This window comes from Gigantopelta aegis, chromosome 2 (genome assembly GCF_016097555.1).
Source record: "Gigantopelta aegis isolate Gae_Host chromosome 2, Gae_host_genome, whole genome shotgun sequence".
Classification (NCBI taxonomy): domain Eukaryota; kingdom Metazoa; phylum Mollusca; class Gastropoda; order Neomphalida; family Peltospiridae; genus Gigantopelta; species Gigantopelta aegis.
The window spans coordinates 38,897,794-38,924,519 of record NC_054700.1 but is presented as its reverse complement, the minus strand read 5'-3'; the positions used below and the strand labels follow the sequence as shown (position 1 = coordinate 38,924,519).

General features: G+C 36.7%; 1 protein-coding gene across 2 annotated transcripts in view; it reads left to right on the top strand.

Annotated features, from left to right (window-relative positions):
* Positions 1 to 1,915: 1,915 nt before the first annotated feature.
* LOC121385138 overlaps positions 1,916 to 26,726 on the top strand; it is an 80,016-nt gene continuing 55,205 nt past the window's right edge. For both annotated transcript variants that reach the window (XR_005959497.1, XM_041515679.1), the window contains exons 1-2: positions 1,916 to 2,045; positions 22,908 to 23,033. The gene's annotated coding sequence lies outside the window, so the exon portion shown is untranslated. The remainder of the gene's footprint in view (positions 2,046 to 22,907; positions 23,034 to 26,726) is intronic.

The window sequence follows — 26,726 nt, the reverse complement described above, 5'->3', positions numbered from 1 at the left end:
CTCCACCTTGACGGACGCCATTTGTTACATTAAACTTACAGGAAATATAGACACCCCGTCCATGACAAGAACGGTGGGGGGAGGGGAGAGGAGGGACCGCCAGCACTGGCAGGTGCAAAGGAGCACCAGCAGCCTGATCAAATCGGTAGCAGGCGGGTGGTGGTGGTGGTGGTGATGCTATGGAATTTTGAATGGAGCAGTTAAATGCCAAAGAGAAAAGGGTGCGCAATTTTGATCGAGGGGATTTGGCGCAATTTTGAACGGTCGGTCGAAAGGTAAATGGCCGAGCTAATATAGGTTTTGATATTAGTGAATCGAGAGTAGCTCGTTAATTTTAGACCTCTACGATGCTGTGGTGTCTCCCTAGGTTGCCCATAGGGCCCTTATAAAGGGCCTGACCGCTTCTGGTCGAGGCATCACCAAGTACCAAGTATTACCAGCAGCAAGTATTGGGGGTTTGGGTGGGGGAGGCTGATATTCTTTTGTTCAGCTTCCCCCGGGTGCATTGCAATTGTGTACTCGGAACCGGTATTCTTTTGTCCGGTTCCTTATTAGAGTACGTGCTGGGCCATTAAATGGGGGCGGGTGCATTGTTGTCATTAGTCAGTGCACCCTGTGTACTGATGCAGTGAGCGTGTAGTCTATTTGTGAATCCTAGTTTTGTGTTAAAAAGGTTGTATCTATTGTCTCAAGTCCCTATTCTAGTGAGTTCAACGGTCATCCCCTCCGTCCTTGTATATCATTGAATACAATGACGGAGGGGGGGGGGGGGGGGTTAAACTAGCCTAGCTATCTAATTTGAAGGGTTAAACCCTTATAGTGTAGGTATTGGTTTAAAAAGCCTAGTGCTTGGCATACTTAACTTTATTACCAATGCAATAAAACGAAACTAACGGTGTCAAGTAGCAATTGTATACATATACGCACCAATCTAGGTACTTAGTTTGAAGAATTTTGATTCCCGCCCCCTAAATATAGGATTTTAGTAGGCTTACTTGGTTTGTCTTCAGGCTATCTGGATAGTTGGGTATCGGTTTTCCTGCATGTCTTTGCTTCTGGAACCCTAGTTGACTTACCTTAGTTAGCTAGGATGGAATGCATCAGTAATAAATAAAAAAAAAAAAAAAAAACAATGGTGCGGGTGCAAAGACAAATTCGTGCAGTTTATTTACAGTTAGGTGTAGTGGGGTTCTTGATCCGTGATTGGCTGGATTGGACCAACGAGAGTGCTGCAAAAAATAGGCAATAATTAATGGTGTCCTATCTTGGTTCATTGCCTAACGATGTTGATTGGCTAATTGGGTTGCTGTGATTTCGATCCTGTCTTAGTGGAGAAAAAACAAACAAACAAACAAACAAACAACTAATGTGTCGTTAGCGGGTGGTGTATGCCAGTTGTCAATCACGAGCTTCAGAACATTAGTTTGAAACACACTACAGAGTGATGATTTTGTTATGCAAATAGCCTTAGTTATTTATAGGAGAAAGAATCTGCATTCAAAACATACAGAGAATTTTATAAAATGGAACTAAGTCAACATCATGCATTTTAGATGATGAATTGTATATAAAAACTGTCGGGGTTTGGGTTTGTTTTCATGCAAATGTAAAGAAAACAAGGACTGAATAGGAATTAAACGTAACATTTGCAAAAAAACTTTTACACTGCATACATATATACCATATAAATTATCCTTTATTAATTTCCTTTATTAATATATATTGTTTTTGTTGTTGTTTTCAATGTAGTGATAGACCACAATTTATAGCATAACTCAATTTTGCTGTATTAACGAATTAATTGAATTGAAATACACGTACGTAGGCCTACTGGCCAAAGTAAACTCGTTAACGATGCTAAGAAAAGGAGGGAAATACCATTGGAAGAAACTGAATGGCTGTAAGTGGAGGAAATGTTCTACTGTTGCATGTGCTTTATTCATTTGTTATATCTAAATCTATCTGATCAATGTGCGTCTTAATTTGTCGTTTAAAAGGAGCCAGCTAATATCTCGCTGCCACAGTGATACTTTGTAATTGAAATGGTAGGTTGGGATTTTAAACCGCGTTTCTTTTTACTCCTTGCCTCACAGTGACACTGACTGACAGGCATTTTATGATTTTATCAACAATAACAGTGGAGGTAGAAATATTTTAGGGAGGGGACCAAAGGCAAATGGGTACATGTACCAACTTCCTGAAAAGGGCACTTCAATGAACTTTATAAAATAGGTTTTTTTTAAAAAGCACTATAAAGTTTACTTTTGTTTTACTATTAGGGGATGGACATGTCACAGTGGGTTGCTGGTCCCCTTCCTTGGATGTGCCCATGTTAATGTTTTATTAGTATGAGTAGTTCCAGGCATGAGTTTCACCTGTACCCCTGATGGTGGGGGGGGGGGGGGGGAAATCTGACTGCTGCAGCATTTATGATTAGGTTAGGGTTATTTATTTTGAATGATGTAAATGTACTCCTCCATAATAATATAGTGATATAAATAATCGGGAGCATGTCAACTCACCCCAAAACTAACTCGCGGCGCCCTCTAGCAACTCGCCTGAATGGTTGGTCAACTCACCCCATACTGTTTAGTCAACTCGTCCCTAAAATGTTAACAACTCTCCCCAGTGATTGGTGAACTCACCCCAGTTATACTTTATTATGTTCAAAGAAAACTTAAACTAATGTATTAGATTTGACAGAACAGTGTTCGAGATTAACAGTATCCCGATATCCCGGGGATACCAGAATTTAATTTTGGATACCAGACTTCAATAACCCAGTATCCCACCGAGATACCATATAATGTTGTTTTTGTTTTTTTAATCCTGCGTTTTTATTTTTCACTGAAACAATGAAAGTCGTCATTTACTGATGCAATTAAGTAACAGTGTCGTCCAAGTCTGTTACGATGTTATTTATGAATTTCATTTAAGTAGGATACTAAATTCTCGGGTAGGATACCAGATTTTGAAATACAGAAATACAACATATTTTACGCCAGAACATTCAGTGGGATTCAAAGTTGCAAGACTGTACATCGTCATTATTAATAATTATAATTGTTTATCTGATATTAGGACCGCTCCAATTTTAGACCAGTTTTAATGAAACACACAAGTAGTCGTAATAGCAGAGTTTCACTGTAATATTAATAAATAAATTGATACACCAGAGTTGTAGACGTCCATTTTTAATGATATTGTCAAAATTATTTAAAGTTGAGATTGGAGCCGATTGGTCCAAACATTGGGGCGAGTTGGTAACGTTTTGGTGGTAAGTTGACTAAACAGTTTGGGACAGTTTGACCAACTGTTGGGCTTGTTGGTTTTGGGGCGAGTTGACTAGCATTCATATAATCTAACACCCACCTGAGGTAAGTAGAAATTGCTCCGAAAGATATATTTTAAAGTATTTATTATTATTTTTATTTTTTTTGAGTGATGTAAATGTACAAACATTGTGTATAAATGTAGTTGTAATGAAAATGAAGTGTCTTAAAGGTAGACTAAACTCCAGCAAGAGCCTTATGTGTTGGAAAGATGCATACCCGGACCACCAAGACATACTGACACTTTAACAAATAAAAAACGCGTAATTTTAGAATTAATAAAAAAAACTTGATTATTCCTGCTAACTGGGAACAGCCATTTTGTTTAGTTTTTGTGACGTCCGGTGGTATAGCTTGGGGCGAAGTGACGTCAGCTCAGGTCCAACTTTTCTATTATGCACAGTGTAAACAAATGCTCTAATTTACGACAAGGCGCTTCGCTTTCATCAACCTGACTTGTAAAACAACATGAATGACTTGATAGTATAATAAACTATTTAAATATATTTCAGTTTGCATCAATATAACGAAATGGTGTTATAGTTGTTTTGGGGTTTTTTAAATCCAAAGAAAAAATGCATATTATTAGGCCTATTGGTAGGATACGTTCGAGCAAAAACGACCTCTCACGATACCCAAGTGATTATTTTCTTTTCTCTGGGACTATGTAATTGGTCAGTTTTGTGATTTTAGATGGGAAAGTCTACTTAATCAAGGGTTTTACAGAATTACTTACAGTAATAAAGCCTGTAAAGTCCATTACGATTTGAGGTTATCACACAATACCCTGTGATCTTCATAAAAGAGGCACGTCTTTTTAGTGTGTCTAGACACAATGTCTAGGGACCGTCTAAATATACACCTGCCAATCAAGAACCACAGGTACAGGCCACGGAAAGAAAAGACCAATTAAGCAAGAAAGCAATCCGACTATTATTTCAGTACGTGGGTTAATTTATATACAAAATATAATACAGTTATTTCAACACTTTGACAATGGTGATTTATTTTGTATTGAAAAATAAACCACATATACATGTTGCTGTGTTACTGGGATGAATATTATTACAGAACATTGCGATGCATCCGCAAAAATCAGGTATGTTTTGTTTCTTCAGTTCGAAGACTAATTCCTGACGTGACATGTTTGGTATTATGTAACCACCAGCTCGCCAGAGGGCGTATTCACTGGGATGGTACAAAATGGCTGCGCCTGTTATATATAATAGCCATCACATTTAACCGTTTTATTAATTAACTATACGATTATACTTGTTGATATTAAGCAATATTGTGCATTATGTATCGTTGAATATGCACACCAGTCCAAAAGCCTTGCTTTAGCATTCCTTTAAAAGAAGAAAAAAATGGCTGGTGTAATAAATAGAATAACAAACCCAGTACACCAGTTATCATATTTATGTCCCGCGTGAAATAATTTTCAGATATCAATCGATAAAGCTCGTGACAACTGAAAATTATTTCAGGAAGGACATAAATTTGATAGTAACTAGAAAATTGTTTATTATCCTCTATATAAGTACCTTGGGATAATATCTTGAAGTCCGTGACAGAAGTACACAATACCCCATTGGGCTATTTCTCGTTCCAGCCAGTGCACCCACCACAACTGATATATCAAAGGCTGTGGTATGTGTTGCCCTGTGTGTGGGATGGTGCATATAAAAGATCCCTTGCTGCTAATCGAAAAGAGTAGCCAATGAAGTGGTGACAGCGGGTTTCTTATCTCAATCTCTGTGTGGTCCTTAACCATATAACTGTAGAATAATATGTGTTGAGTGTTTCTTTGAATAAAACATTTCCTTCCTTCGTACACAATACATATAGGGCAACGACCCCAGTATTCGACCACTTAAGAAAAAAAGGATTATAACATGTTCGTTTTATTGGCATTTGCTAATATTTGTTTTTCTTCGTAAATACTTACTGGCAATGCTATTCACTGAATAGACCAAAGTTTTGTTCATGCGGTATACGCCGACTAGAGTAGGTTTGAGTGTCGCAACGAACAGTATGCACTATTCGATCAGCTGACCCAGTATTCGACCACTTTCTAATTAACTAATAAAACTAAACTTTGAAGTTTATTTCATAGTAAATGCAGCATATATCAAACAACTAAATCCAAAAAGTGTTGATTTTAACAACTGTAACACATATTCATGCATTTACACACGCACACTCATGCTTATATACACATTCACACACGCACAATTACTTTTTGATGAACAGTCTCTTTGGTCCTATCTCAATTTACAAATAATGATATTAGACTGAAAATAAGAGAAAACAATTGTGTAAGTCCTGACAAACAGCACCAAAAGACTTAAAAATAGTAAATTTGTGGTTCTTGGGAGTTTATTTTGGGAATGTATCCTCACGCTTTTCTATTGGTCGAATACTGGGGCAACCCTCTCTGTCATATGTCATTATTTGATCACGTGGTCACGTGATTGAAATTATAATGACTGAGGTCACATTGCATTGCCAGCTCCAATTGATTATAAATAAAAACATTAAAGACATTTTCAAAGATTTCAAATGGATTAAAAGTATTGTAAATGTTCACAGGATGTTGGATGGTGTAATAGCATGCTATAAAAATGGCCGACGTTCATATTATCACTATAGCCGATGAATATGTACTTACGTTCATTCACATGGTTATCATCTGCTATTGCGTTTTCGGAAGAAAGAATGTTCACCCTGTCGCGTATGTTCAAAATACGTTGAGGAAATCTATATACTATTCAGTTTAAACGAGTATGATAATTAATTAAATGCACTGGTTGAATACTAGGTACTGGTCGAATACTGGGGTCACTGCCCTATATATATATATAATATATCTTACCATAATTTCACTTAAAATCCATATTTTGTAATATCTAAAAAAAAAATTTTTTTTTAATTACAGTTCAACATAGATGCCTTACTAAACTGGAAACTGAAAATATTTAATTTTACATTTATACTTACCTTTGTTTGACACCCAATAGCTGATGTATATTTTAGTGCTGGGATATTGTTAAACATTCGTTGTATACTCTTGTTTATTGTCAATGTTTAAAGTTAAAATGATAAAAAGAATAAAAATACAATTTGTTAAATATAACTTGTGAAACAAATTCACCAATAGAGAGAGTTTGTAACAAATATTATATTCCATGATTAAAGCTGTTGTTTGGCAATTTGCCAAATACGAATTAAAATGATATTTGATCATGTGCTACTTTTAATCTACTGCTGTTTTGTCTCTCTACTTATTTACTTGGTGTTTGTTGTGTAAGGGGACAGGACGTACAGCGTTTGCTCGATGCATGGTCGGTGTGGGATCGATGCATGGTCGGTCAGCCCATTGGCCTATTTCTCGTTCCAGCCAGTGCACCACGACTGGTATATCAAAGGCCATGTATGTGCTACCCTGTCTATGGGATGATGCATATAAAAGATCCCTTGCTGCTAATCGAAAAGAGTAGCCCATGAAGTGGCGACAGCGGGTTTTCTCTCTCAATATCTATGTGGTACTTAACCATATATCTGACGCCATATAACCGTATATTAAATATGTTGAGTATGTCGTTAAATAAAACATTTCTTTCTTTGTTCTAAACTTAGGCAGCAAAACATTGGTGCCATGAATATTAATAGTCAATATAAAAGTGACATCGTCCAGTTAGAATAGAGTGAATCGTATAACGGCGGAAATTTGTAATTATAGTTCAAATGTGTAAAGTTATAGGTTTTGAAAATCTCGACATTTTACAAGGTATCGCGATTAAACAGATTATATAAAAATGTGCAACAGTTGGAAACCACGATGCAGTAATGATACACCACTGAAATATCCTGAATTAGGTGCATGAACCAAACTTAATTAACATAACAGCTAATGGTGTTCATGACAATGTATTGTTTTGTTTTTTAAAAATGAAACCAGACCAGTAGTACAAAATCCCTGTCCTGAGTCAGACCCCCGATCCTATCGGAGGCCGGACTCGGGATAGGCGTGTTCGAAACCCTAGTGGTATATGGACACGTTAAACAAGTTACTAAGCTAAGCTAAGTAGTACAAATAAATAGTGGACATTAAAATCGACACATGATGCAGTTCAAAATATTGCTGTAAATTTGCTGTATACTTTTAATATCTAACCGTGTGTTTTGATGTAAATGCTGTTTACAAACATTTGTATGACATTACATGTATGATGCTGACAGAAATTGCAAAGTAAATTGTGCCAGCTATGAATCTTTGTTATATGCAGCACCAGACCCAAGTTCAGCCAGCTAACGTTTGCGAACTATTTGATTGGTTCCCAGTGTGGTCATTTGATTTAACATGAAGTGCATAAACCAGTCTAGCATACGTTTTGTTGCTTGGTCTGGTTGAACTCAGCCCAGTTGTTGCGATGCAGGGCTTCTAGAATTTTATAAAATCCACTAGCCATAGGATCAGTGCTTTAAAAAATTTACTAGCCACAATTTAAAATTCACTAGCCCTACTTTACTTTAAGTAAATAAAATTTTACTAAATAATAATAATAATAATCAGATATGTCACCTAAAGAGGGAGATGGAGCTTACAAACACTAACATTGTGGGTTGGAGTGGGTGTAGGATATTAAAATTTACAAAATACAACATTTGACCTCTCTTTTTTTTCACTTGCCATCGGGCATGGCAATAGTAGTTATTTACTAGCCCAACATTGAATATAACCAGCCATGGGAGTGGGGCTACCATAATCTAGAAGCCCTGCATGATATGTATTCAGAGTAAGTGAAATCAGTAATAATGGTTGGCATTGTTGTTACTAAAACAATAAAATACAAAATGAAATTGGGAACAACACATAAAAAATAATATTTTAATCTGCTTACGCTATAGAATAATTATTCGACTTAAAACATGATACTATGGCTCCAAACTCATCAGAAAGGTATGGTGACTCAAAACAAGATTTCTGGGTCCCTGAATTATAATTTTCAGTGTCCCATACTTGCTTTAGGTAGCCCAAACACAAATATTCACATTTCATGTTTGTTTTAAATAATTGAAAACATTTAATTAACTTCGTCTTTTTTTTTAAAGTAAGCATATGAAGTATGCTTCAATAAAGTAATATTGATTTGAAGAACCACTTTATTGAAGCATGTTTCATAAGCTTTCTAAAAAAAAATTATAATTAAGCATTTTCAATTTTTTATTATTTAAAACAAAGCTGAAATATGAATAGTTGTGGTTGAGTTACCTAAAACAAGTTTGGGCCACTAAAAATAAAAATTTAGTGGCCAAGATATTTTATTTTGGGCCACCATACTTTTCTGATGAGTTTCGAGCCCTGTTATCAATTGGCTGGAAATTATGAAATGATTATTTATCGCTCGCAGGTTTGAATTTTCCATGGCAATGATGGCAAGTGCTTCGGTTGCCCATCCTTACTTGCCATTATGCCTCGGAAATCAGACATTGTCAGGGTTTCTGCCAGAGGGTAAAACGGGTATGGCGCCATACCCAAATGTTTTGGCAGATTTTTTTTTTTAAGTTAACCTTTTGACAAAATTAAGTACTGTTATAATTACTGTATGATTTTCGAAACTCAACCCATTTTTTTTCTGGAGGAGGTCCCCTTATACCCCCTGTTGACTGGTTGCATTCAATTCCATAGTGCCATATCCAAAAATTTCTTTCTGGCACAAACACTAAATGTCGATGGCAAGAAAAATGCTGTGGCACACTTACCTGGTTTGGCACCATGCCCTTCCTTGTTATATATATATATATATATATGCAACAAATAGTAAAAATGTCATTGGTAATATGATAAAAATGATAAAAGGCATCCATATCCCAACAAATTGCATAGGCTAGAGCCCAAGGTGAAGCCATTTCTGTCTGAGATAAATTGATAGAAAGTAAGTTGCCTTCATGCCCGTCTTTTGAGGGAAACATTTGCCTTGGTACCCTTCTAACTTGCCTTGATGAATATTTCTGTTATTAAACTGTGGGTCCTTCAAAAATTAAAATTTGACCCCTTGCAACCCTTGATGTTGACTATTTTGATGCTGGCTCACACTAATTTTAGGGTAAATTCAGATCCTGGTTTGTTTGAAAATAAAATAATATGCAGCCGGCACTAACACATTTCTGTTTATGGGATGAATGTACCACACACACATTTGTCTGATTCTACTTTGAAGGCATCAGTTTACAGATGAAAACTGATCATGCCCTCGTTTCAAGTTTCTGTATCATTTGAATCCTCTCTGTGGCAGGAAGTGCGTCCATCACAGAGCACTTGTCTGATGTGTGATAGGTCACCGAATCAATCCCCTACAATGGACCCATTTTTGTTTTTTGTCTCGCCTTTACAAGAAGAAGTTTGTTTTGTTTAACGACACCACTAGAGTACATTGATTTATTAATCATCGGATATTGGATGTCAAACATATGGTCATTTTGAAACTGTTTTAGATACGAAATCCACTACACTTTTTCATTAGTAGCAAGGGATCTTTTATATGCACCATCCCAGACAGGATAGCACATACCATGGCCTTTGATATACCAGTCGTGGTGCACTGACTGGAGCGAGAATCAGCCAAATGGGCCCACCCAGGGATCAGTCGAACGCTTTACCACTGGTACTGTTTCTGGTAGTAAAATCTGTGGCAACAGACTCGACATAGTTAATCGCCTATTGCTTTACACTAGGGGGTATGACAAAGTGAGTGGCAAGTGGAATAACCATTTTCGATCCCCGTAAAAAATTTTTTATATACCAGTCAAACTCCTATAGAGAAGTCAACGTTCTGGTCTTATTCATCCCAATAATGTTTGTCAGTTGGTCATGGTGAGAGTGAAAAGTGCTTGGGATGTTGTAAAACATATTGATGAATGAAGTTTAAAAATATTTGCAAATTTTGCATTACATGATTGTTGAACAGCCTCTATTTTTGTTTTCAAACAAATTTTTAAATGTGTATTTTACAGCCACGGAAATTGCAAACTCTGGTATGACTCTATTTTATGAACCCTTGCTGCTAATCGAAAAGTGTAGCCCATGAAGTGGTGACAGTGGGTTTCTCTCTCAATATCTGTGTGGTCCGTAACCATATCTTTGATGCCATATAACCGTACATAAAATGTATTGAGTGCATCGTTAAATAAAACATTTCTTTCTATTTTATGAAATGGCAACAACTACACTTTCTTTTTTTTCTTTTTCGGCCCCTGGATTACTTACTATGATTTTTCGTTCATCATAGAAACTTTTGGGGGCGGGACGTAGCCCAGTGGTAAAGCATTCACTTGATGTGTGGTCGGTCTAGGATCGATCCCTGTCGGTGGTCCCGTTGGGCTATTTCTCGTTCCAGCCAGTGCTCCACAACTGGTGTAACAAATGCTGTGGTATGTACTATCCTGTCTGTGGGATGGTGCATATAAAAGATCCCTTGCTGCTAATCGAAAAGAGTAGCCCATGAAGTGGCGACAGCGGGTTTCTCTCTGTATATCTGTGTGGTCTGTAACCATATGTCTGACGCCATATAACTGTAAATAAAATGTGTTGTGTGCGTTGTTAAAAATAAAACATTTCCTTCCTTCCTTCATAGAAACTGTCAGACGTGAATACACTTGAAACCTCTGAGAATTTATCAGTTACACAAAGGCAAGTTACAAGTAATCCATTTCCTTTTTGTGTAACCTGTTATATCTGTGTAAATGATGTTCTTAATTTAATGTGTAAATGAAAAATATGTTACCCAAAATTAAGATTTGCGTGATCGGCAGACGAACGAAATAATTGTTCTTGCAATTTTTGGAGGCCTGAGCTCAATCTACACCTGCTGTTAATAGTATGGTACTCAAAGTAATAGTAGGAGACCACTGAAAACCGTAGGTGCTACTTTTGTCATAAGGTCCAATACATGGAAGGCATATTTTAGACACTGGCAAATTTATCATCTGTTGCAACCAGTTTGGAGAATCTGATAGTCCAAAATTCATTTCTGTATTCTAGACACTGGCAAGTTTAGCATCTGGAGGGCAGAACATAGCCCAGTGGGAAAACACTCGTTTTATGCGCGGTTGGTCGAGGATCAATCCCCGTGGGTGGGCCTGTTGGACTATTTCTCGCTCTAGCCAGTGCCCCACGACTGGTATATCAAAGGCCATGGTATGTGATATCCTGTGTGGGATGGAGCATATAAAAGATCCCTTACTACTAATGAAAATTTTTTTGCGGGTTTCATATCTATGACTGTGTCAAAATTACCATATGTTTGACATCCAATAGCCGATGATTAATAAATCAATGTGCTCTAGTGGTGTTGTTAAACAAAACAAACTTTCAGTTGTAACCGGTTTGGGGAATCTGGTAGTCCAAAATTCATTTCGGTAGCCAGATTACCCCAGGCTACTGCTAAGGTCGAGGCCTGCTTAACCACTATGTTACTGCATCTCAATCAGTTCTGTAGATGAGAGATGGAAGGAAGGAAATGTTTTATTTAACGACGCACTCAGCACATTATATTTACGGTTATATGGTGTCAGACATATTGTTATGGACCACACAGATATATATAGAGAGGAAACCCGCTGTCGCCACTTCATGGGCTACTCTTTTTGATTGGCAGCAAAGGATCTTTTATATGCACCATCCCACAGACAGGATAGTACATACCACAGCCTTTGTTACATCAGTCGTGGTGCTCTGGCTGAAACGAGAAATAGCCACCGACGGGGATCGATTCTAAGATGGGGTTTTGTTTTCATTAAGCTAGATGTGGCAGATTTGATCATAAAGAATTCATTGTTCACCGTTTTGTTTGTGATAGACAGTAACATATAGTGGGGTTTTAGGTGAAAATCAATAACAGTACATTTTTTCATTTATGAAAATTACAAACTGAGATATGACAGTTTTATGAAATCGCAACAACTCACATTTGTTTGTTTTTTAGTCTGCCACTGTATTACTGGTAATGATTTTTCATTTTTAACGGAATCCCTGTGGAAAATCATACAGCTCCAAATAAAAAATTTGCATAACTCATTTATCAGTTACATTGGAACAAATTCATGTAACCAAGGCTAGCTCTGGCACTTGCCAAAATTTGCCAATTGCGAATTTTGAAAACAATTGGTGAATTTTATTTTAATTTGGCGAAATAATTTTATGTAATAACTGACCGTTTTTAGAAAATAACTGTTGATTTCTGCCATTTTTAAAGTTTAATAAACAATTTGACGGATTTTTTAGCTCACCCAGAGCTAGCCATGGGTAAAACATTTCCATTTTGCAGAACCTGCTATGTTCACATAAATGATGTATCAATGTGGAATAGGTTATGCAAAATTAGATTTGTGTGAGTAAATCACAACCGAACCGATTGTTCTCGCAACTGTCAATCTACACCTGCTGTTAGTATAGCACACATAGAAGGAGAGCATGTCATAAAAGTCAGTACATAAAAGGCATATTTTAGAAACTGGCAAATTTAACATCTGTTGTAACGTTAACTGATGTAACCAGTTTTATTGGGTTAAAGGAATGCTCGCGCAAGCTTTTGGACTGGTATGCATATATTCAACGATATATAATCAGTGTTCGAGATTAACGGTATCCCAATATCCTGGGGATACCAGAATTTAATTTTGGATACCAGACTTCAATAACCCAGTATCCCACCAGGATACCATATAATGTTGTTTGTTTTTTTAATCCTGCGTTTTCATTTTTCACTGAAACAATGAAAGTCGTCACTTACTGGTGAAGTTAAGTAACAATATTTTCGAGTTTGTACCCAGTCTAATGTTATGCCGTAATAATATCTCCCCCAACTCGTACCCAATCTAATGCTATACTGGAGCAATAGCGGCGTACCAATAGACTGGGAACCGCTAAGTCGCTATTGTTTTTGTTGGATGTTTCCTCACTTCAAATTTTATTTGAGATATTGATTCCACATCTGCAGAAAATTGATACAGGTAGGTTTATCATCAGTAATGTCAGAACTGAAGAAACAAAACGTACCTGATTTTTGTGGATGCATTGCAATGTTCTGTAACAATATCCATCCCAGTAAGCCAGCAATAAGTATATATTATTTTTCAATACAAAATAAACCACCATTGTCAAAGTGTTGAAATAACTGTATTATGTTTTGTTAATACATTAACCCACGTTGTGGAATGATAATCGGAGTGTTTTCTTAGTTAAAGGAGGGGACAATTAAGGCATTTGGCCTAGTATGCATATTCAACTATATATAATGCACATTATTGCTTAATATCAACAAGTATAATCGTATAGTTAATTAATAAAACAGTTAAATGTGACGGCTATTATATATAACGGGCGCAGCCATATTGTACCATCCCAGTGAATACGCCCTCTGGCGAGCTGGTGGTTACGTAATACCTAACGTGTCACGTCAGGAATTAGTTTTCGAACTGAAGAAACAAAACATACCTGATTTTTGCGAATGCATCGCAATATTCTGTAATAATAGCCATCCCAGTAAGCCAGCAACAATTTAATTATATATTAATATTATGTTTCAATACAAAATAAACCACCATTGTCAAAGTGTTGAAATAACTGTATTATGTTTGGTACATAAATTAATCCATGTACTGAAATAATAATCAGAGTGTTTTCTTGGTTAATTGGTCTTTTCCTTCCGTGGCCTGTACCTGTGGTTCCTGATTGGCAGGTGTATATTTAAACGGTCCCCAGACACTGTGTCTAGACACCCTAAAAAGATGTGCCTCTTTTATTAAGATCACAGGGTATTGTGTGGTAACCGTACGGATACCCCTTCAGTCGTAATGGGCATTATCAGCCTCCCTGCATTATTACTGTAAGTAATTCTGTAAAACCCTTGATTAAGTAGACTCACAAAACTCACAAAACTGACCAATTACGTCGTCCCAAAGAAAAGAAAAGTATCACTTGGGTTTCGTGAGTGGTCGTTTTGCTCGAACGTAGCCTACCAATAGGCCTAATAATATGAATTTTTTCTTTGGATTTTTAAAAAAAGAAAAAAACTCCATTTCGTTCTATTGATGCAAATTGAAATATATTTAGTTAAATAGTTTATTATACTATCAAGTCATTTATGTTGTTTTACAAGTCAGGTTGTTGATAGCGAAGCGCCTTGTCGTAAATTAGAGCGTTTGTTTACACTGTGCTGGACACTGGAGATGGACGGAGCTGACGTCACTTCGCCCCAAGCTATACCACCGGTCGTCACAAAAACAAAACAAAATGCCTGCCCCCAGTTAGCAGGAATAATCATGGTTTTTTATTAACTCTAAAATTACGCGGTTTTCATTTGTTAAAGTGTCAGTGTGTGTTGGTGGTCCAGGTATGCATCTCTCCAACACATAAGGCTCTTGTTTGAGTTGACCCTACCTTTAACTGTTCTTTTCTTTCCGTGACCTGTACCTATGTTTCCTGATTGGCAGGTGTATATTTGAATGGTAACCAGTCAAGGTGTCTCGACACAAAAATAATATGTGCCTGTTTTATTAAGATCACAGGGGATAACCGGCCACCCCTAAAATGGTAATGGACATTATCAGCCGTTCTGCTTTATTACTGTAAATAATTCTGTAGAACTCCATCTAAGATGACAAAACTGACCTATTATATAGTCCCAAAGAAAAGAAAATTATCACTTGGGTATTGTGAGTGGTTGTTTTTGCTCCTACGTACCCTACCAATAGGCTTTAGAGATAAAAATACTATAACCCCATTTTATTCTAGTAATGCAAATTGAAATATATTTAGTTAAATAGTTTACTAGTATTATATTATCACGTCCTTTATGTTGTTTTACAAGTCATGTTGAGAAAAGCGAAGTGCTTTGTCGTAAATGACTGCATTTATTTACACTGTGCATAGAGGAGTTGGTCGGAGCTGATGTCATTTTGCCCCAAGCTATTATTCTGGACGCACTGAAAACAAAAGAAAATGGCAGCCTCCAGTTAGCAGGAATAATCACGCATTTAAAGTGTCAGTATGTGTTGGTGGTCCATGTATGCATCTTTCTAACACATAAGACTCATGTTTTGAATTTACCTTTAATCTGGAAGTCCAAAATTCATTTCGGTAAATTAGACATGGGCAAATTTAGCATCTGTTGTAACCAGATTGGAGAATCTGGTAGTCCAAAATTCATTTCGGTATCCAGAATGAATCTAGGAAAAAAGTCATGGGTAAAAAAAGTCATAGAAAAAAAAAAACCAGGAAAAAAGTCACAACTTTTAATTAAAAAAATATATTAGGCAATGAAAGACAGATCAAACACATTTTGTCAATGTTATTTGTTTTCAATGGTGGTGGTTTAAGCGGATGTTCTACCCGATGCCACGGAGAAATTATGCCAGTCTTGCCGTCGTCAAGACAATCGACATACAGGTTGCGAAGGCACTCTTGCAGCACCTAATTGACCCAAATCACTAAGTAACATGTCACCACCCCTACACAATATGAAGCCTTTTTTTTTAATCTAGCCTAATTGACCCAGGTACTCTACAAACCCACCCTAATCAATAAGTTTAACAAGTCTCTCCTCCACTTGGATACTATGATGCCACTTTCTTTTAATTTGGCCACATTCAGTACTCTGCAAACCCCATACATTTTGTTATATAAAAATTTGATTTGATGTGATTTGTTTTTTCTATACTAAATTGTGACTTTTTTTCTGTGACTTTTTTTTTTTTTCCAGCCACCGCCAGAATACCCCAGGCTACTGCTAAGGTTGAGCCCTGCTTAACCCCTATGTTACTGCATCTGAATTAGCTCATTTTCATTTCATTTCAACTTATTTTCGTGCTAATATCCAATTAAGGTTCAAGCACGCTGTCCCGGGCACACACCTCAGCTATCTGGGCTGTCTGTCCAGGACAGTGGGTTAGTTGTTAGTTGGTTAGTGGTTAGTGAGAGAGAAGAGGGTGTAGTGGCCTTACACCTACCCATTGAGCCCTTAAGAACTCGTTCTGGGTTGGAGCCGGTACCGGGCTGCGAACCCTGTACCTACCAGCCTATAGTCCGATGGCTTAACCACTGCTCCACCAAGGCCAGTTGAATTAGCTCTGTAGATGAGAGAAGAGGGTTTGTTCTTATTAAGAAGAGTTGTATAGGATTGGGGCACTTGTTTCTATATTCTCAACACTACAATCTAGACGTGGCAGCTTTGATAAAAAAAGAATCCATTGTTCACCTTTTGTTAATGGTAGACAATGGAGAACAGTGTAATAAAATGTTCATCTGAGGGTGTCCAATAACAACGTATAGGGTTTTAGGTGTAAATCAATAACAGTACAAAGACCCCTAACATGCTTTTGTATGTTATAAAGACTCCCACTGTGACCCAATTGTCTCTTTCCTTTCATGCAAAGTGTTGTGTCATTTCAATTCTTGGCAGTCTGTCAGCTTTCTCCCACGCTTTTTTTGCTTTTTAGTGAGTCTAGCATTGAGCAGAATGACTCGCCACTTACCACTTTCCCATCTAGAAGGTTTTGTTAGTGATTTCAATATCCATGGGTATTTGATTATTTTGTTACAGGGTGTGGGTTTTTTTTTTAACACTTGGTGAGCTTCTACATCAAAGGTCTCCATTTGAATTGGGAGGTTTTTCAGAACTGAATTTTCATGGGAAACTTCACCTTTGCTATACTGCTTCAGGGCTAGCTCAGGGCCAGCAGAAAAGTTTGCCAAATTATTTATTAAACTTCAAAAATAGCTGAAACCCAGTTATTTTGTAACAAAATATCAATTATTACATACAAATTATTTCACCAAATTAAAATAAAATTTGCCAATTGCTTTTTAAATTTGCAATTGGTGAATTGGGCAAGTGCCAGAGCTAGCCCTGCTGGTGTTAATGTTAACACTATAATTACATTTCTGTTACATTCATTACAACATAATGTCATCCCATTGGGCCAGACATAGCAACGAGAGTTTCTTAATTTTTTGTAAAAACTTAAACATTACGTGATCAGGGAATGTCATATCTGATGACATCATTTTATATGGGCAAGATGTCTTATTGAGCGTTATTGTTTATGGATAAAAAATAATTCAAAATAAAGTATGAAGTTATTGTTCACCTGTATGATTCAGATTTAATTACCGGGGTATAAGTATTGTCTCTTATTTCTTTTACATTCATCTGGGTATGAATAAAAAAAATCATCTGCAAACTTATGTAAGAACGGCTTTGCCAATTCACACAGTATACGGATGATTGTTTTGTTTGTTCACACTCCGATGAATGTAAAAGAAATAACAGACAATCCTTAAATAACAGACTGAAAAAGTATATTCAAATTTCATTGAGTGATCAGTTTACCTGGTGGATGGATGGGTCAGTCGCAGACAGTTTGTATGTGGATGTTTTGACCCGAAGTGCTTGAGAAAGTGTTCGACCCATTGGGTAGTTCGACCTAACCATTTAGGTTAGTAGCGTGTAAGTGTAACTCAGGTCTTCGTTTTTGGTTCAAGCATTGCGGTGTATTTGACCCTTCCGAGGTTGACCCAACAAGATTTTACTGTATATATATATATACTCTTCAAAAGAAGAAACGCAAAACCACATTGTCGTAACATTTGGAGAATTGATTTAATTATTGAATGGTGAGTCCGATAATTACCAAATGTTGCAGGATTGTTCACAATTCACTCTAGTCCATTGTGAGTAAGTGATAGGACACACCACCAAGGTCAAGGTCATCTGGAGTCAATACCGGGTGTGGCCTCCGCGTGTGTTGACAACTGCCTGGCACCGCCTGCCCATTGAAGCAACCAGAGTACGGATGACGTCCCGGGGGATGGTGGCCCACTCGGCCTGCAAGGCTGCTGCCAGCTCGGGCAGGGTCTGGGGCTGTGGTTGTTGCTGTCGGAGGCGTCGGTCCAACTCGTCCCATAGATGCTCAATTGGGTTCAAATCCGGTGATATCGATGGCCAAGGAAGGACATTAATGTTGTTGTTCTGTAGGAAAGCCGTTGTGAAACGTGCTGTGTGAGGCCTGGCGTTGTCATGTTGGAACACTGCATTGGCGTTGGCCATAACTGGAACGATGTGTGGCCGGAGGATCTGGTCAATGTAGCCCTGTGCATTCAGGTTGCCCTGCACGTGGACCAGGTCAGTTCTGCCAGTGTGTGAGATGGCTGCCCACACCATGACACTACCCCCGCCGAATCTGTCCACTTCCTGCACGCAGTTTGCCGCATAACGTTCACCACGACGCCTATACACGCGACATCTTCCATCATGACGTCGGAGCAGAAATCGGGACTCGTCACTGAACCACACCTGTCTCCATCACAGTTGAGGCCATTGTCGATGAATCTGGCACCACTGCAGTCGGAGTCGACGGTGTTGTGGTGTTAAGATGACACCTCGAACTGGACGTCTGGCACGAATTCCTACCTCACGTAGGCGGTTCCGTACGGTCTGGTCGGATATCCTGCGCAAACCTGGTATTGCTGCGGCTGTGGAGGTGGCAGTAGTCAATCGTTCCCGAAGGTGGCGTACCCGGATGTAGCGGTCCTGCCCGGGGGTAGTGACCCATGGTCGACCGGATCTAGGGAGGTCACGTGTTGATCCATGTTGCTGGTAACGGTCCCACAGTCTGGAGATGGTGCTTGGGGACACATGGAATGCCCTGGCAACGGCCGTTCTGGATTCGCCTGCGTCTAGTCGGCCGATGGCATTGTTTCTCTGCGGTTCACTGAGACGTGGCATGTCCTGGATTGTCAACTGTTGGCCAGATACAGAGGCCAGGCAAGCGAACACCCTGCACTTTTATACTGTCGGTGTTCATGTTGCAGTGTTGACATGGTTTGCACGTGGCTGCGTTTTTGCGAATATTCACATTTTGGAACTTTATTGTACAGTAGCTGCGTTTTATCGAATGTAACCGTGGGAATGTGTTTGGGACATGCAATGACCTTATATTCACAAAGCATGAACCGGTAGGAAACATAAAATCGGAGTTATAACCCATTTGTACCCTTTTGCGTTTCTTTTTTTGAAGAGTATATATATATATAGATATATATATATATATATACACCGGTACATTCAGGGAATATTTTGTTTTCAAAAATTTAATTAGCAAACATTGTTAATTGACTGAAAATCAATTAGCAAAGTTCTGCTATTTAACATTTTGAATTGTGTAGTGATCTCTAAAAATTAGCTTGGCAAATCGTGATACTGAACAAAATGTTGCCTGACAAAATGTTGCCTGACTTATGCATGTATAAACTAATAGTTTATTCTGTCTTCTAAATACACATAGATGGTTTTGAATGTTCTATAAATTTTGTCATTTTCTTAACAATTAACATATGGCCACAGTCATATGTGGGACTGTGGTAATACGTACGTTTACATTGTCTAAATACAAAAGTTTACATATTCTAAATACAAGGCATTCAGTTCAGTTAGAACTAAATATGGCTACTGATTACTACAAATGTATACTTTTAATTGCTTCTGATTGGCTAGGACTTTATCACCATCTTCTCAAAATGGCTGCATTTTTAAAATAAAACTTTGCAGCCAACTCTGGCTTCTAGACAAATGGTTTTGAATGTGGCACTGGTACTGGTTGTGTATAGTGTTTGTAACATTGGATCATTGTCTGATATGGTACTAATTTATCAATGCGTGCACCTCTTGAGTTTTGATGGACAGCTGAGCCTCGCTTCTGGTGTTGTAGGGCACTTGGCTGTAGAGCACTTGTAAAGTCTGCAGGACATGGTGCTTGTCAGTGCAAGTACATACATGTATGTACCAGTGCTTTACTTAGTGTCTGTGATGGGCACAGGATGTAGTTCAAGGGTAGAGTGCTCACCTGGGACTTGTATGTGTCATAGATTTGATAACCCTAAGTGAATCCATTATTTGTCAATGCTCTACTTTGGTATCAATGACTGGTATTTGTTAGGCTATGGTATCGATTTTCACTGATACATCAAAGGGTGTATATCAAAGACCATATGGTATCCATGACTGGTATATCAAAGACCTTGGTATCCATGACTGGTATATCAAAGGCCTTGGTATCCATTTTGACTTATATATCAACGGTCCATGGTATCTATGACTGATATATCAAAGGTCATGGTATCCATGACTGGTATATCAAAGTCCATGGTATCCATTATTGGTATATCAAAGGCCTTGGCATTTGTGACTGGTATATTAAAGGCTTTGATACTCATGATCAGTGTATCAAAGCCCTTGGTATCCATTTTGACTGATACGTGAATATCAAAGGCCTTGGTATTCATGACTGGTATATCAAAGGCCTTGGTATCCATGACTGGTATATCAAAAGGCCATGGAATCCATGACAGCATGGTATATCAAAGGATTTTCAAGGAATGGTAAAAATGACGTGGTTAAATTCTAAAGCTATGACAGGCTGATAAATTCTCATTTCTATGTGAAACAATAATGTCCACTGTCAGTTTTTTGAAAATAATTGAATTGAAATGTGGTCGTAATTAAAGAGGAAATTGGTAGTCCAAACATTTTGAGATTCCATGTGATAATCTTGCACTTGAACTTCGACTCAAAATCTGAGATTCATGAAGGCATGGACTCTGTATGCTATATGAAGGTAGTTACATTTTATATCATGACCTGAACCAAATAAATAAATAAGTCTAGCAATGGTTAATAATAAATTTAATGCAGAAAGGAATGTAGCTACTGTACCTTTCAATATAAACTTGTACTTCGTGATTTTTACTTGTCCTATCAGACTTGGAACTTTTCCTACCCAAAGATTTCTTTTGAAAGATGGAGTCAGGCAAAAGTTAACAGGTCTTTTGTTAGACAGCATTTGATTAAAACAAAACTGGTAAATTTATTTAGCTTTATCTTTGTGAATTTTTTTATTTTATTATTATTGTGTTCAAACATGACATGGTTTAATGGGTTTTTAATTTTTTTTAGATGTAGATTCTAGAAATATCTACAGGCAATCTTAGTTATTTCAATGTTGAAGGGACCAAACTGAATTGCTTGAGATAAAGAATTGCTTGAGATAACGGTGAATTAAGATAAAACTAATAGTTGTGAGTGAAAACTATACCATGGCACAATTTCTTGACCTCGACATCTTCTTGTCTCTTGAGATAAGATATACATTATGTGTTCTCATACCACAGGTAGACATCTTGTTGATAATGGGCACTCATTTTTCATATAATGTAGCTTTAATCTTTGAACGATAGCCTCATCTTAACTTTACATCATTATTTCAGTGAACTATGTGTATTTGTATTAACTAGAAACAATGTGTGTGGTGAATTAAGATTGTTATAGATTGGAAGTGTTAGACAAGATTTTATTTAGTACCTTACTGAAGTGTAAAAGTCAAACTGAGGTCATAGATTATGGATAACATCTTATAAATTACATTGCAATAGAAAATATCTTGTTTTCTCATAGTGTTATTGTTTGGGGGTTTTCAATGTTTTTGGGTGTGTTGTACATATTGGTATTAGTTTTGGAAATAATTAAAGTGACATTCCTGAGTTTGCTGCATTGTAAGATGTTTCCGACTAATAAAATATTTCTACGATTAAACTTACATATTAAATATATTTTCTTGTTTAGAATATCAGTGTCTGTATATTCAATGTTTTTCTGGTTGTCTTAATAATTGTAAGAAGCCCAATTGGGATTTTGTCTTCAAATAAATTCGTACGTATGAAAAAATATATTTTAGGATATAAAATGAAATTTAACCTAGTTTAATATACAGCTACTAATATTTTATGCAGAAAAATATATTTGGTATGTAATTACAATTGTTAAAAAGTCTCTGTTTGTCGATAACATCTTTAAAATTGCAGCAAACTCAGGAATGTCCCTTTAAAATATGCACAACTTAAAATTATTCGTATGATTTTATACACAGATTGGTTGAAAGAAAATATTTCCTTTAAGAAACAAAACCAACCCAAACCTAAATGATGAGTTGTCTTTGTTTCAGAAGGTGGGGTGGGATGCAGCCTGGTGATAAAGTACTCACCTGATGTACGATTGGCCTAGGATCGATCAGTGATGAGTTGTCTTTGTTTCAGAAGGTGGGGTGGGATGCAGCCTGGTGATAAAGTACTCACCTGATGTACGATTGGCCTAGGATCGATCAGTGATGAGTTGTCTCTGTTTCAGAAGGTGGGGTGGGATGCAGCCTGGTGATAAAGTACTCACCTGATGTACGATTGGCCTAGGATCGATCAATGTTGGTGGGCCCGTTGGATTATTTTTCATTCCAACCAGTGCTCCACAACTTGATATGACAAAATCCTTTGTATATATACTATCCTGTCTGTGGAAAGTGCTTCAAAAGACCCCTTGTTGCTAATTGTAAAGAGTATCCATGGCATGTGACAATGGAATTCCTTTTTTTATTAGTTACATGTATGTGGTTCATAACTGCATGTCCAGTGCCATATAACCATAAATAAAATTGTGCTGTTGTTAAATAAAATATTTCTGGTTTCAGGTTTCAAGATTCAAGTTGCTGACGAGATGTATTGCGTATCCAGCGACCGGCCATCTTTCTTCTTGATGTGTATGTTCATCTCATCAGTGCTTTGTTGCTCTGCCTTTACCGATCGCTCCAAGACAAGTTAGTTTTAATTTTACAATCATAACCGTAACTTTATCAAATAATATCTTTGACAAAACACCAGGAACATTTTGTAGTATAGACAGAACAGGCCTCCACAAATTGATAATTATTATTTTTTATTTTTTTTTACTTTAAATTTTTTTTTTATAATCCCCAGAAATATTTGGCAGTGTCAGGGTTGAGAGAGCCCTGAGCTCACTGACTTACACATATTTTAAATATATTTCATATATATAGTATATAGAGACTATTTACATGTACACAAAGTTCATGTTTAAAACATATACTATATTCAAAAAAATCTCTCATCCTCTCACCTACTCACCCCCCCCCCCCCCACACACACACACACAACACACACAAATATCTATGTACATCAGTTTTCATACAAGTCGGTAATTAGTTTTAATTATTTCTGGGAGCAAGAAAGAAGAGAAAGAAGAAAGGGGAAAAAACGAAATATCACAAGTGACAGAAAAAAATAACGGGTTGCAAATTTTATCTTTTAATGTTTGTCTCTAAGCCAGTATGTTAAACTAAGTTGAAGTTCATGTAAAATTGTCAATAAATTAATTTTACCATTTCTTCCAATATGTTTCAAAATATTCGTATTCACAGTTTTTAAGCAGAATACACCTTTGAATTTCTAATTTGTTTTTAATTGTTCGTTGTAATGCTCGTAAGTTCAGTTTTTGTTTTTGCATTTTTATAGAATAAATAAAATATTTTATATTAATAATCATCCAATTTACTACATTGCTGTTTGGTTCATTAGGCAAACCTGAGATCACTATATGTTTATCAAAAGGAATATGTTCACCCATAGTATTTGTTATCCAATTTGCAATAGATTTCCATATTTTTTTTTTACAAAATGACAATCATAGAATAAGTGTTCCATTGTCTCTGGCAGCAGATTACAGAAAGTACATTTATTGGTATCTATATAGTGAATAGTATATAAAAAATGGTTAGTTGCGAGTATTCGATGCAATATTCTGTACTGAAACCACCGCAAAGTTGTATCTCTGGTACATTTAAAGGGTACATGTATGCTATAATATATTTTCCATTCCCTTAATGAATAGGCCCCTAGTTAAAACCTTTTTCCTGATATTTTAATTGTGATTTTGGAATTTGTGATGTTTTGCATAGCAGTTTATAGTGTTCCTTGCAACCTTGTTTCTCTTTTAAAATCTGCTTTAACTTTTGTGAATAAACTGGTTTATAATTAGGGAAAAAATGCAGAGTTTGACAATTTAATTTTCCATATTTTTCAATGAAACATTTTACTGCTTTAATTAAAGACGTATAATCTAACAAATTCGTTATTATATTATACTTCACCTTAAATTCGTCAACAGTTAGAAAAATAATTTCCTTTTTGGCATACTTTTTGTAGAAAATAGGTTTTTTATCTTTTAATATTTTCCTGTTGTGCCAAATATTGACACCAACTATGTCGTCTATACTTTCAATGATTTCTTCACATTGAATTTTTCTCCAGCTTTCAAGAACATCTTTCCAAAAAGGATTACTTATATTTTGCATTTTCTTGCTAACAAATTGATACCCATATATAATTAAATCATATATTGATAATTTGCATAATCTAAAACGGATTGTGCCTGAAAACGTTTGTTTAACCATTTTTTGTGTGGCTTAAATTGAAAGGCAAAATAAAAGTCTCCTAACTCGTTCAGTAAATTTTACAAGAACAGTAAATCATCTATGGCAAATAAATTGCATAAACAGTTAAACAGTGCATGAATAAAACGGTTCATACAATTTGTGGAGGTCTGCATAGTCTTTTCTTCACCCCCCTCCCTCCCCCCCCCCATCTTAAATCATAAAGTCATTAAATATAACACTTAGTCCTACTCTGATAAGTAAAGCATAAGTTGTGTGTTAATATGACCAATACTGAACCTATATTTCTTAATATGAAGACTTATCTAAACCATATTTAACTTGGACCAATGAAATATGCTGCCATACACAGATTTCTGCTATGTTTTTGTCATTGAATAGGACTGAGATTGTGTCAGTTTACACAGAAATCCAAATTACACAGATGTCCATATATGTGTATGTGTAACTCAAGATCTGGCATGTCTCTTCCAGAGTCTTTATTTTATTACTCAGTAAAGTAAATAAGTGTATTGATTTAAAAAAAAAAAAAGGTTTGCTTAATTTATTGATAATAAATTTTGTTGTTGTAATTTTAAATTTAAAAAAAAGAAGTAAAATAACAACAGCACATATGTATTCATAGCAAACTAAGGTCAAGATTGCATTTTTATTGGTATATAAAGATTAACAAATGCAGGTAATATAAATGCAATGTATATACTATAACGTTACCTAGAGGAGAAAAAAAAGAAAGCGTTTTCTTTTTGTGAAAGGAGTGGGACATAGCCCAGTGGTAAAGCGTTTGCTTGATGCGAGGTCGGTTTAAGATTGATCCCCGTTGGTGGGCCCATTGGGCTATTTCTCGTTCCAGTCAGTGCTCCACAACTGGTGTGACAAAGGCCATGGTATGTACTATCCAGTCTGTGGGATGGTGCATATAAAAGATTCCTTGCTGCTAATTGAAAAAGAATAGCCCATGGAGTGGTGACAGCAGGTTTCCTCTCTATATATGTGTGGTCCTTAACCATATGTCTGATGCCATATAAGCGTAAATAAAATGTGTTGAGTGCTTCGTTAAATAAAACATTTCCTTCTTCCTTCTTTTTATGAAATTTACGATCAAAGCAGAGATGAAAATCATCCAGCTGGTTTTAGAATTGCAGGATTTCTGCCAAGAAAACTCTTGGTGTCTCTGTTCTTTGATAACAAGCTCACAGTAATCCTCCTTTTTAAGACCTAGCAAAGTTTTACCACATTTTTGTCATACCTGGTACAGGAATATGATCCCTTTATGAATGCTTTGTATGAATCTGTACAAGTATCGTTTCAGTGATAGAATTAAGCAAAATATTTAACTACAAGTAGTCTTAACAGACAAATACATCTATAAATGTACTTGTCCGCCAATATTTTCACTTATCCAAATAAGTGGTTTGTTTTATTCAGGTACAAAGACAATGTTACTGATTGCTCAAAATGAAACTACATTAAACATTTTTACTTTCCACTGTACAACCACCGAGATACATTTTGCTTGTCTGAGCAGAGTTTCACTTGTCAGGACAAACGAAAGGAAGAAAGAAAGAAATGTTTTATTTAACGACGCACTCAACACATTTGATTTACAGTTATGTGGCATTAGACATAGATTAAAGGAGGAAACCTGCTGTCGCCACTTCACGGCCTACTCTTTTCGATTGGCAGCAAGGGTTCTTTTATATGCACCATCCCACAGACAGGGTAGTACATACCACAGCCTTTGATATACCAGTCGTGGTGCACTGGCTGGAATGACAAATAGCCCAATGGGCCCACCGACGGAGATTGATCACTGACCGACCGCACATCAAGCGAGCGCTTTACAACTGGGCTACATCCAGCCTCTAAGTCAGGACAAACAGACAAGTGCCTATTTCAAATACTGCTGTTTATTACAAGCATGTAGGAATATGGAGTCTTTCAGAATATGAATATAAAATTCAGGCATCGAAATAAGTTGAGAACAGTCGTTGAGGTTACCTGGAGGTTATCACAAGTCAAGAAAGTTAAGAACGATAC